The 13,666-nt window shown below is 42.9% G+C and overlaps 1 protein-coding gene across 1 annotated transcript in view; it reads right to left on the bottom strand.

Annotated features, from left to right (window-relative positions):
* Nucleotides 1-7,245, bottom strand: part of elfn2b (extracellular leucine-rich repeat and fibronectin type III domain containing 2b) — a 41,245-nt gene extending 34,000 nt beyond the window's left edge. Inside the window, exon 1 of the mRNA XM_040190854.2 lies at nt 7,122-7,245. The gene's annotated coding sequence lies outside the window, so the exon portion shown is untranslated. The remainder of the gene's footprint in view (nt 1-7,121) is intronic.
* Between the last annotated feature and the right edge of the window lie 6,421 nt (nt 7,246-13,666).

Raw genomic sequence — 13,666 nt, forward strand, 5'->3', positions numbered from 1 at the left:
GATCCTTGTTGTCCTGGCTGAATGTCTAACGGAGGGTTTAACTCCATTATTATTGAACTATTTTTGCTATATTGGAACAAAGCTAAGGCCAGGTTGATATAAATAGTGTTTTATTATTTGTACTATTAATAAACATTAAACTTCAAACAAATTTGAGTTAAAATCAATGTGATTCTGAAGACATTAAAACTCAGTTTCTATGGGCTAGAAACACTTATATGGAACAGATGCTTCAGTAGAACATTCCATCATGTACGCATCCAACTACACTGTGCCTAGACACACACGCACACACACACACACGCCTGCAAGCTCTAACACACCCACAGGGGAATACAGACACTGTCTCTGTGCAAGTGGTTGACAAAGCTAAAATATTTATACACATATCTTTGCAGTTTGTACTAAGAGAAGGAGAGAGACACAGAAACCGATGGGGGAAGAGGGAGGGATGGAAGGCGAGAACCAGGCAACAGAAAAAGAGGACGCCAGGAAGAGTGTTTGTGTGTGTGCGTGTCTGTGTGTGTAAAGTGAAAAGCAGAGTGATAACAACAGAGAGGGAAAGAGAGAGCGAGAGATGAGTATGCAGCACAGATGCCAAATTAATCTAGGGCAGTCGGGAAAAAAAACAAGGCATTATTCCAAAATCCACTTCGTATGGCAGTGTAAATGTGTACGTAATTGTATTTCTGTTTGTGCCTATGTGTGTGTGCGTGTGTGTGGGTGCGTGGGTGAGATTTAAAAGCAAATATGTAAGTTTCTACCTGATGTGAGTACAACATTTCAAGGGCTTAACAACGAGTAGAAATACCACAATTTCCTTTCTGCTCAATCTTTGCGCTTGTTGCTCAGTGCCCCGTACATAACACCCACTTCCCTTCCATGATGGTGGATCCTGGCACAAATGCACAGTGAGGCTCCTTCTTCATCTTCAACTCCATCGCTGGAGGGTTCTGTGTTTGTGAGCATGGGTGTGGGTTAATAGAGAGGGGGGGGTTGGCACAAAGCAAAGATGATGGCAGATGGTGTCCATACTTAACGCACATACAGTCCAGACACACAAACACAAGCGCACACAATGGACATTTACTAAACGAATGCTCATACAGAGAAAAATGACACACTCATAACACACAAACATGCAGATTTCCTCGGGGGGGGGGGGGCTTTGTGAACCTCACTGATGTGTTCACTTGTATCTGATTCGGACGAGACAACACACCTCGAATAACACACCTTGAATACTTTTCGATCCTGCCACGTAATCTGGAGTCGAACCCGGCTGCTGCTCAGAACGCGCTCGGTTCTCGGCTGGTGGCGTTGCTGCTTCCAGCCTGCGCTACACTAACAACTTCCCACTCAACAGTGTGCTTCCTCTTCTCTTCAACAATACACCTGCGACGACACAGTTGTTTCACACACCCGCGGCTACTCGCGGAAACACGGAAGTTTAGTTCAGGATAAAAAAATGATGTAGATGAAATACAGGCAGATCCTCTGTGACTGGTCCACGGGAAAAACACTGAGTGCTCAAATGCTCAAGGCCTCTACTAAAAGGATCTCAAACAATTATAGATTTATTGTCAAATTTGAGGTGTGGAAATTATGGAATTATTTACAATAATTCCCAAAACCACGTAAAAAATACACAAATCATTTGGGCTGCCACTTTAATGTCTATGAAAACATCTCACACAAAGTTTATGGGTTTTACTGGGGACATTAAAGATTAAGAATTTACTGGTAAGTTATATTATGAAATACGATGATTATAAATTGTTAAACTATCGAGCATTATATTATAATTCAAAGGTCCATTCTTAAACAACACAAAACCGATTCTGAATTAAACATGCTTTGTTTTTGCAATCCCAATTTCTTGTAGCAATAATTCATTTTTAATGACTTCAATTACTTCACTCATTAAAAAGAAAGACCTTCAACCATCACACGATGAGTCGGAGTGTGCTTTTGTGTTACACTATTTCACAGCGCTGTGGACTGAGAACACGAGTAAACCATTGTGTAAATGTTCATAGTTGAGCGCAGTCTGAAAATAGCAGCCCTAAGAGAAACAGCTGCATGTTGTATGAGTCATGTCAAGCCTATTCTTCCTCAGGAGATTATTAAAACCAAACCCGTCCAAACGCTTGGCTTCATCTCACATCACACGGTGTTGAAATAACTTTTTCTCCCAAAAAAAAGTCATGTTGCTGTTTGGGCCACAGCACAAAGTAACATTCAGATGTTGTAGTGCATCTTGAGCGAATGCTTTTTAAGAGAAAAAAATAAAATCTAAAATTTCACTGACAATTTCAGAGTTTTAAGAAACTATTTATTTATTCCAAATTGCAGACTCAACAGTATTTCCATTTGATGTATTACAAACTACATGTTAAATGTAAATCTAATGAAACACACATACCGGTACAGATGCAATATGTGAATATCAATACTGTGCTTCTACAAAAAAAAAGTAAAATATCAGCATACAGTATATATAGCAAAAGTAGCACGCATAGCATCAGTGTGTGTGCAGTCGACTACCTAAATCGGTTTATTTGTGGTGGCTGCTGTACTGCAGATATTCACAGATCCTGTTTTAGACGACATGACATGTATTTCTGAACCCAAGGGACATGTGTGTCCATGCACACGCCTACGCACACACATGCACGCTACTTCTCTATGACCCCACAAGAGAGCCAACACCTTCCCACTTGCAAACGGGGCAGGGCTGCGACCCCCCCTTTCTTTCCGCTCAACAGCTTCCCCCCGTCAAAAGCATTTTGTCAATGTCAGGTCACTTTGCTCCACTTTGTCACTTACAATTACAGCCGCAAAGCGCCGGGCTATGAGTCTATTAGCATGGAAGTGGGAATACCATATTTTAGGCTGATTGACCTGGACACAAAGACAGCTGCGGGTTCACTGGACATTGGTATTTGTAGTCTGGTGATTTCCTAAAAGGTGGTTATCAGGCCCTGCGTTGCCTGTAGTGCTTTCCATGGATCTAGTTGGCTTTCAAGGTGTTGAAAAGAAATATGCCTCTACAACCAACTGACTTCAAAGGACAAAATCCCCAATCGCAATATTTGATTGAAGCAGGACTGCGGCGGCAGGTGTAAAGTCTCTGCTGCTGTAAATGGGACTGTAAATGCAGTCTGCAGATCACCGTCACCCTTCTCTCTATTCGAATCACAGTTATGAGACATGACCTTAACTGTCAGATGTCTTTTGTGGGGATTAAGGAGCTGAACCTTTGAGGTTTACTAACTCCTCAGTACTGACTTTCTATTCTTTGCCTTTTTTCTTTTCTACTTGAACATTTTGGTTTTGAGTCTGCTTAATCCGTCTGCTGTTTCCTTCTCCTTATTCCTCCCCTGATTTCTTGCTTTCCAAGCATGCGGCTGTACACTCTCTTTTTTTTTTGCATTCCATAAAAACGGCGGTTTGGAATCAACACTTTCCCACCGCGCCAACGTACAGCTAATGAACAAACCCCGCAGTTGCATTTCTTACAGCTCGTCAGTGAATTGCTGTCTACCATGTCTCTCGGTCTCCTGCCCAAGGGGACCTCCCACAGGTTCCTGGCAGTGAAGGAGTGACGGTTGTTGTGAAACATGACTGTCGTATTGATTGCACCGAGCACTGCAACAGCTGTTAGGCTGAAAGAGAGCGCAGTGTGCTGTGGCCGAGGACGTGATGCGGAATGAGCAAGTGTGAATGTCTCCCGATGGGTTATCCCTCTCACGATCTTAGCATAATCCCTCCTGATGGATACAGAAATCAATTTGGAGGGCGTGGCTGGGGAAGGGAGGCCAGGGAAGGTGGAGCTGGTGGGGAATGCTAAGTATTTGAGATAACAAACTGTGAGCCAGAAAACTGACAGTCCTTATTTCCTGGAATATGCACTTAGCAAGAGAAACATTTGAGCTGGGAGGCTAATCAGAGTAAATTCCACTCCCTTTTTTTGAGTAAATGAATTATTTAGATTCCACACTTTTGTTAAAGTTGCATATAGGGCATTGGGTCTTTGTGGAGGTCTTCCTCAGTAATGAATAAACTGAACACTGCAGTAAAAAAGGACCAGCGTCTCAGGTTGAAGCAGACCTTTTACAGCAGCGGTGGCATTAATACCATGTAGTCTATGTATTAAATGACCCGTCAATCAACCTGTAAACCTGTCATATCGGATTTCATTCTCACATTTTGAATTCAGGGTGCGCCCGAGAGGTTACATTGCATCTAGGACATGGAAATGCTAACGGCCATAACTCCACAAAGACATTTGCTGTGGTGATATAATGAGAGTGATAACAAGTGACAGCCACCTTCTGCACTGCACATAACCTTTGCATTTTGTATCTATAACAGCGTGTCCCGTCAGACAGAAATCGCGGAACAATATACTTTAAGTGAATTGGTGTGTTTGAATTGGGTTGACGGTTTTATTGGCTACAAAGAATCCTCAAAATCTCAACCATTTCATGACCAGAGGAGCATTCCATCACTGCAATGCGCCGCGCCAGGACCATCACCATATGACCTGCATCCGCTTGCAAAGCCGATTCATAAGACGGAGGTCTGACTGTCTTGGCCTCTCAGTGTGTCAAGGTCAGGAAAATATAACGGCACTCAAAGGCTCGGAGTATTAGCTGTTTGGTAACTACTCAAAATCCTGTCATACTTGCAATCAATCAGCCCACAACGACTAGATATTCCTGTTAATTCTTGAGCGGTGAAGAGAGAGACTGCTGAAACATTTACTCATTCCTCATAAGTACCACTGCTATGGCCTCCATCACATTAAAGGATGCTGTCGACCTGTTGATTGATCAGCGTACCAGAGAAAGAAATGAACAACAAGCCCACAACACATTATTCATATTCTTATATGATTCCTTTGCAGCACCCTTGTTTACGTTGCTGCAGTAACACCATCTTTCATTTGGGTGTTCTTGCTATTTTCCACTTATTTAGCTCACCTGGTGGGCTCCTCAACATCAGTTAGCGTGTGTTGGATTTCACACAAGAGAAGGAGGCAAAAAGAAAATTGCATTTCAGGTTTCTTTCAGAACAACATCCATCAACCTCTCGAGAGCAACCAACAGACACTGCTACTGAACTATGACGTATTCTGATGAACTGAAAATGTCACAGTGACAAAGCATTGGGTCTAGTCGGTGGGTGGTCGTGATTTAGGTCTTCCAGGTCTGCCTCATTCTCATCCTTCTTTCCTGATCTACGATTGCATTGATTGGGGACCGCTCGTCTTTCCTTGAAGGACATCGTAGACATCAGGAGGAAATGGATTTAGGGACACAAATAGAGCGCGACAAATAAATACACCAGGTGAGTGAAGCAATGCAAAAAGGTCAAAGGCAAAGTAGGGTACAGCGCTTTACTGCATTGTAGCTTGACGTAGGATCCTTATGTATTTTTCCTTGATGGGGGCGTGGATGGTTAAGCCACTGGGAGAGGCTTTTTTTGTTGACTGTGGCGAAAGCATTTCACTGTGCTGTTTAAGAAGGTATCCATGGTTGAGCAAACCGATAGACCCCTTCTGTCATTTGCAGTCCAACCCGGCGAAGCACTTATTAAGTATTGATCAATCACTGATTTAAGAAACATTGCTCTCCTGTTGATGTGTGTATTTAGTTTGAAACTAACATCTGTTCACTGCGGCAGGTTGACAGCTACATTTAATCAAAATCAATCTATTCTTAAGCTATTCATTTCACTTTATTTATATTAATTCCGACCAAATTCTTGCACTGGTTTTCAAATACTTTATAATTGGTGTTAAATAGTAGTTTGAGAGGAAAGGAAATGTGCCTGGGGAAACCAACACGGAGGAAATGTGCCATCTGTCTTACTCCAGAACAACACCAAACATTTCCTGTCATTGTTCTCCCATCGCCTATAAAGCAAATATGTGCACGCTTCATTCCAGATGCTGCACGCGCATCACGTTTCCTCTCGGAAGCCCTTGATCCATCCAACATGTGTGCACACTGCGCGCTGTCCGTGGTGCTGAACCACCGCGCTCCGTCCGGCCCGCCGGGCTCTAGCCAAATACCGTGATATTTATATTTAACGCGCGCGACGACGGACCATTTAAAAAAAAAATATATATATATGTTCACATTTTCTCCGCCTGGTCACGTGCCTGGCAGTCACACATGCGTGGGCGAGGGAGTCTGTGAGGGCCATCGGTCAGTAGTTGGACACTGTTGCTGCTGCTGGTAGGCAGCCCCCCTTCTCCCTCCTCCCCCGCCCACCCCTTTCTCTCCCTCCCTCCCCTCCCTCCCCTTTCTCTCTCTCTCTCTGTGTCTCTCATACACTCACTCACTGAATCTCACGCGCGCACGAGCGCGGGACAAGTCAAGGCAGCTCGCGCTGAAGCCCTCATTGCAGGTAAAGTGCGGCGCGTGTCGTGAGACTGAGTGTTCAAAACGCTGCTGGAAAGCTGGATCATTCGCCATGAAAAAACACACACACACACACACACACACACACACACACACACACAGACGAGATAACACGCGCACACACATGCACACACACACACACGTTCGCACGCGCGCGCACGCATTACCAGTTTTATCCCCTGCGTGATTCCCCCCTCGATACTAAATCCCTCCTCTCACATCTGTCCATGTCGCCTCCTGTGCGCGTCCATCCTATCGCCGCATTACCCAGCGTGAACACCAGCCCGGCTTCGCGGGGTGTGTGCATCACTTCTGTTCACCATTTACACACAGACGTGCAAAAACAGAACGGGTTCAGCAACAATTGTGCCAAAAACGCGGGGAATACAGACTTTATACCCAGTAATAAAATGTTTATTTTTTAAATATCACACGAATGCCCGGAATCGCACTTAATGCCGACCTCGCCTGAAAAGCCCCGTAAGATCAACACGGAGCTTCTGTTGCACCAAGAGGACTCAGACCCAACCGTGCGTTGGAGTCTGTGGTGCAGGTGCATGTCCGCTCCGCCGTCGCTTCACACATCATTGCTCAGACCAAGGATACATAATAAATAAATAAAAAATACATTTTCTAAATTGTTGTTAAGTGTTGAGATGAAAACGTGCATTCTTTTTTGTACAGTACCTTCACTTATTTCCTTTCCAAATGACGCGTCCGTTGGCTGAAGCAAAGGGAGATGGCTTTATTTTTTTCCATCCACAGCTAACGTCGCAGCCTCAGCAGCGCGGCGGGAGAGGATGACTGCCAGAGAGGGAGAGAGAGGGAGAGAGAGGGAGGGAAAGAGAGGGGGGGGGCATAGACCTCCACCGTTGAGTAATATGGTTGAACTGCAGTGGTCATCTGCCTCTTTTACAGAGAAGTGTACCTGCAGCACTTTCATTGAGGCAGATACCATTGACATATTAACGTTGAATAAATCACTAAGACTTGGGCTTACCCACAGTGCATAGGGACAGTGACACACATTCTAAGGTAGTTTGACTGTTGAAACGGTGCATAAGAAAAAGGTTCAACAAACGTTGAAGGCAAAAAGACAGATGCACGAGTGCAACGAACAGCCTTCTTCATCGGTAACGAACAGACTGGATTTTGCTCCATGATATAAACATTTCTCCTGCAGATTCACTCACATCAACAACCAGGGATAATTTGCATTGACGTCAATCAATGAGTGTAATTATTTGGGACAATGATTGACCCTGAGGCTCCAAGCTTCTGACATATTTCAATTAGCCAATAAGGGTGCATACATGGAGGAGATCAGAGCTCATTCTATCGTCTGCTCTTATGTCTTCTTCCTGTGCCCTCTTTAATATATTTGTTTACATTATGTTTGCACACATTTAAAGCTCAAAGAATGGGTAGAACCTGGTGATGTTTTGCATGTGTGTGTGTGTGTGTGGGTGGGTGGCAGGTTGATGCTGCCTGTTTCACATAGAGGAATATGTTGGAGGTGTGATCATACTCAATTAACACTCCTCCCCTCCTCATTTCTCACTTCTTTTTTTTTTGTCTCCTCGCCTTTGTCACTCACAAAAGCGAGTGCACACAGACACATGCAAACACACGTGTATGCTACAGCTCATTAACTCGCTCCCTCTCTCCATCTCTGCCTCTTTTCTCTGTCAGTGGGGGGGGCTGTTAGCTCCAGGGACTGATATTTTCTCATTATCAGTGCCTGTAGTGCAGGAGCACAATGGCTTGCCTTGGCATGACGCTTAACAAATGGCTTATCTATTGCCGCTCGGCCTCCATGTGTCTTGAGCTAATTCGGTCGATGCTTCCACAACGTCGTATACCGCGAGACGAAATACGCCTGTGCCACCAAAGCAATGATGTATAATAATGATTCCTTGCGTCAAAAGGAACTTCTTACCGCGGAACCAAGTCATCGTTCCGCCTCTTCTGGAAGGTAGGCCAATGCAGCCAAAGTAACGATGGTGAGAGAAAGAGAGAGAAAAAAGCGGTATAGTGTTTCCCGATTCACCCTCCGTCAGCCACGGCCGGAGGGCTTTGCTCCACCTTTAGCTTTCTGATACAATTAATGGCCTAACGATAACTGCTTTAACTGTGGGCAAGAGTCGAGCTGGCGGAAAACAGAGGCTGAGAACTGCATCGGAGGAGACGCTTTACAGTGAGAGGAACCCATCTGGAAAGTGAAGATCAACAGCACATTTGATTAGAGTTTGAACTCTTAATTAAATGCGCTGTTGATCTTCACATCTCGTCTGATGTCGGTTTTGGGTTTTTTAGATCGGATTTCGTTCCAGATGAAAGAACAGTTGTGTCACAGAGTCTGTACCGAACATCACAGGTTTGTTGGGCAAACACCTCATTCGAGGGGAAACATGGAGGATACAAAAGCTGCTTTTATTTCATATGATTCATTTTTGCATCATCCAGCTTTCCGGTCATAAATGGTTATTTATTAACTTCACTCTGAGGTACAAAGAATGAATATGACTCTCTTTCTGACATTCAAACAACTAACAGCTGCTATTATATTCCCAAGTTACAGCCAGGGACTTTAATGTGCCAGCCAATATATATATACATATATATATATGTATATATATATATATATATTTTTTTTTATATAAGTCTGTCTTAAAGCCAATTTAGTAAAACCTTTTTGAATGCAAAAGCGTCAACTCTTTTTTTCATGTTTAGAAATCATACAGCGGACCCTTTAGCAGGAGTGCTGTTATGTCTTGTTGTTCTGTGGCTCTTGTGTTGTGAAGGCTGCTGCCTTGATCCTCCAGCAAACAAGGTATGTCAAGGTATTTTTACTTTGTCAAAAAAAGACAATCTCACTTTTGAATCCTACATTTGTTGGGCCGCTAATCTTCAAGGCCAATTACAGCAAGATCTGCATTTTAAATGTGAGGTTAGTACAACTTTTAAGCATATTTACTTTGGCTAAAGACGAGGCTGGGCTGAACTGATGAATTGAATTGAAGCATCCCTTTCTGACAAAGGGCTCATGCTTTCACCCATACTATTAATTAACAACAGGTCACGTGCAGACGGGTCTGCACATGATAGTAAAGCAGTGTTTAATCTGCTGATGATGTTTCACGCATTGTCAATAAAGACCATTAGGCCTGTCTTATGTTAGTCTTAGTCTTAGCTACATTCCTATCATTGTAGAAATAATTACAGACATGAAGTGACTGCTCTGAAAATCTGCATATGAAGACCACGCGGGGCAAGATGCAGTGGGCTCAGACAGAGAAGATGAAAAATGTCGGTTCCACCCCGGCTCCTGCCACCTCTCTGGCACCGACTACTTTGGCTGACGTCTACATCATTCGAGAAACTCGGACGCATAGGGGACATAGACGGCTTGATTGTTTACTGGAAGCGGTATCTCAGCTGACTGGCCTCACGACTCCAGCGCTCCAAGTGTGTTTCCATAGCAACCAAGTATAGTATTGAAGAGAGGAGCAAAGAGTGAGAGACACCGAGGCTAACCCCGAGCACTGTATTCTCTCGTTTTTCACTCCAGTCAGTCATAGCTGCAGCTCGAATACCACATCCGATTGCCTGTTACATACGTTGGAGAAGTCTTGATTTTTTTTGTGCTTATGCTCACTCGTTTCAACCCATTAACATTTTTGTTTATTGCAGATCAAGCTGGGAAAAGATGCACATATTATATATTGGTTATTTCTGGTTTGTGGGTTGTTAGAAAAGCTGTGACCCAATTCGGCACCCAGAGATTTGTTTACCCAAAGAGCCTAAACCAGATCTAAGGCCCTGAAAAAGGCCTGTGAATAAAAAAATTGCAAAACTAAAGACCCATCCAATGCCTTGCCCGAGTCATGGTAAATATTTAAAGCATTGAAGCCTCAGGACTAATGACCTGAAGTTGATTTGTAAAAAGTGGTATTTCTAGGGTCATGTGATAAAGCTGATTCGTACATTATACAGCTGTCAGCTAAACACTCTCGGATTGTATGTTAAATAGAATCAGTGAGACACTCCGAGTAAGTATTGAGTGTGTGATAATGTGTGAATGTTGGCCGGGTCATCAGTGGCCTCACGCCTGGAAAGAGCTGTGGGCATCATCGCTACATTCAACTGGGACGCAATCAGCACTCAAGCAGACAGAATACCGAGTCCCAGCTGATCCTTACTGACGCTACGGATTATTTAACAAGAATTTGAATGCACAAAGTTTTCTGTTCTAGCTCACGTGCATGCATGCAGACGTATAATTACATATAGAACAACAAATTATGGAGGACTAGTGGAGAACGCACTGATATGTTGCACGTGCAAAGTTAGTGGGTGTTAATTCTAAACTATGCAGTTTTATGGCATCATAAATATTTGCACATAAAGAAAATTATTACATTTTTTTTTCACTGTCAAGATCCTCAGAAGGATGCTGCTGTGGGATTGTAGCACACCAGCAGCTTAAACTGATATTATCTTTGTATAAGGGGACGCTAAAGGTGCTGAAAACAAAGGATAGAGCAACTGCCAATGCTGTGCTCTAATGTTTATCAATAGAACAGGGAAATGATAGCTAGCACTGCTTAATCAATATTCATGTGAACATGTTTACTTTATTGCCAACGCAAAGTTAATGTACCAAAATGTATCAAAAGCATGAGTCACTAAGTCAGACACACAGTCAGTGAGGATCACCAGGAAATCTTTGAGGAGCATTAGAAGCCACTCAAACAGCACATTCAGTTTAACACGCCCCTTTGCTGACATCTAGTGGCGGTCGTAGTAAACTACACCTCCATCAGCTGCGCGTCTCATGCGCAATTCTACACTACATTGGATTTGACTCACTAATTTGAAGTCGGGCCCTGTTATGTAACTGATTATGCCGGTGCATGACATCACTAGGCTTCACTCCCACTGAGCCCCTTTGTGCTCAATTTGGATTTATTGCGTATCGCATGTTATCCTTGTGGCCGATATCCGATTCTAGTTGTGAACTGATCACGGTTATGAGGTGACCCGCATGCGAAAAAGGAAATAACAAAGATGTCACAGACAGCACACTGACGTAAATAAATAAACGCTGGAGGCAATTCTATAACCGCTTATGTTTTCATTTGATGTCCAGTGGAAGCTGGCCAATTTGTGATCAGATCAACAGATTATAATGAGAACTGGGATTTGTAGAAAGAGACTTTTGTGATAGTTGAAGTGTTAAGCTAGAGTGACTTAAAAGTCCCTTGAAATGCATTGAGAAATGTCTGACCATCTGAATCAGGAACACATATAATAGTGGTCTAAATCTCATTTGAAAAAAAAAAAAAATTAGATTCCATGTGATTTGGTATAAAAACAAATCTGTCACATATGTTCACACATTCAAAACCTTTTTTTACCACATTTATATGCAGCCTTGCAATGTCCATATACCTCCCTAACATTTCAAACTGCCCCTTAATTGGTGACATTGGTCTCAGTCATCTAAGGTACCTGATGTACAGGTTTCACCTTTAAATGATTGGTCACCCGCAAGACATATAGAGAAATATAAAGTAGAGTAATTACATTCCGCTGTATAGATTCACCCGTTGAGGTAACAGGGAACTGTCTCTGTTTCCAGAACCTCCACCGATAAATAATGGTCTATACATTAAACTGAGATACTATCAATCTTAAAAGAACGTAAGCTTCTGTTTCAAATATTTGCAATGTAAATGAGACATTATTAGCTGTCCATGCTGTGAATTTGTCATGTAAAGTTGGTCCCAGCTCTAATGTAAATACAGTACGTACTGAAAGAGGAAGAAACAACAAAGGCATGGGGGCTTTTTACTTCACAGAAGGTTTGTTTTTTCAGACTGAGGGTGTAGTCGGCGAAATGTTTGTGGAAGCTTCGGGACAAAGGCAAATGAATCAGGTGAAGAAATAGTGACACTCTCAGCAAGTCTTCCCAGTGTTTTACGACACCGCAGGACTTTCAATATCACGAGTCTCATTTATAGGATTGGTTTTTTGAACCGTAGTGTGTGTGACGTTAATCTGTGACGGTAGTTAACATTGGGTGCAGAAATGACAAAAACGCAGCTTTCGAAAAGCAAACATGCTCTGCGTGACGTTCAAACTTCTACTTCCAAAAAAGTATTTAACACGGCAATATTAGTAAACCTGACTACAGCAATTCGATGAAGAAAAGCATTTTAACCCTCAGCGATAGATACTTCAAAACATTTGACCCTTGGACAATTAAAATACAAAGCAAGAAACTGGAGATATTTAAGGTGTGAACATGCATGTTGAAATCGTTCCCCTTTTTGCATTAAATGAACTAGAAGTTATGAATTATACTACATGGGAATGATTTCCTCCCAGCTGTCTGCTATTTCAAATCAATTTCTCCCATTTCTCTCACTCTCTGCACCTTTTCATCGATCTGTCCTTCCCAGTTGAGGATTAGCGTTGCTGAAATCGATATCTGGTTCAAACAAGAACGTAGAAATCTGCAGTGTTTACATCTCTTTGTTTCTCATCTTTTTCACATATATGGAACGATCAGTTGTCAAAATGTATATAAGGGACATTAAGTTAAATCTGGATTCAGATGGAAATTAAAACTCGGTAGACTGCTTGAGATCACGTGAGACTCTCCACGCGTGTGTCTCATCCATAAGAACGTGGAGGTCTGTGAGTGTTTCTCGGACAGATTTTCAGTCTTTTTTTTAACTTTTCACTTTTTTTTAAAAGTGAATCCAGGCCAGTTGAAGCCAGAGACAGACCACACCTGGCTGGTCTAATTTCATTTCTGCTGAACAGATGGGATGCCAATGCTAGAATGCAATCCACTCACTCCAAGGATAACAACCAGATGGCCGTCAAAGCCCGGTTGAAATCGCGCTTTCTGGACGGCCAGCACCTGCAAAAGTCCTTAGACAATATGTCTTACTGATTGTCTTACTCACACTCCTGCTTCAGTAGCACCGTATCCATCAGAATATATGAGTGCAGAAGTACCCGACATCACAAAGTGGGCGACACCTGCCCGCTGTGGACATTCAGATGTATTTTTGAGAAACAGCTCCTTGAAATAGCCTCAACAGATAGATAGATACATTTTTATTGTCCCGTGGGAAATCTGTCTTGGAGACATACAGTGTCAGCGGTTAAGAAATACAAACAGTAACATAGAGTATGCATACAGTACCAGCCAACAG

This window comes from Gasterosteus aculeatus, chromosome 11, assembly GCF_964276395.1.
Source record: "Gasterosteus aculeatus chromosome 11, fGasAcu3.hap1.1, whole genome shotgun sequence".
NCBI lineage: Eukaryota > Metazoa > Chordata > Actinopteri > Perciformes > Gasterosteidae > Gasterosteus > Gasterosteus aculeatus.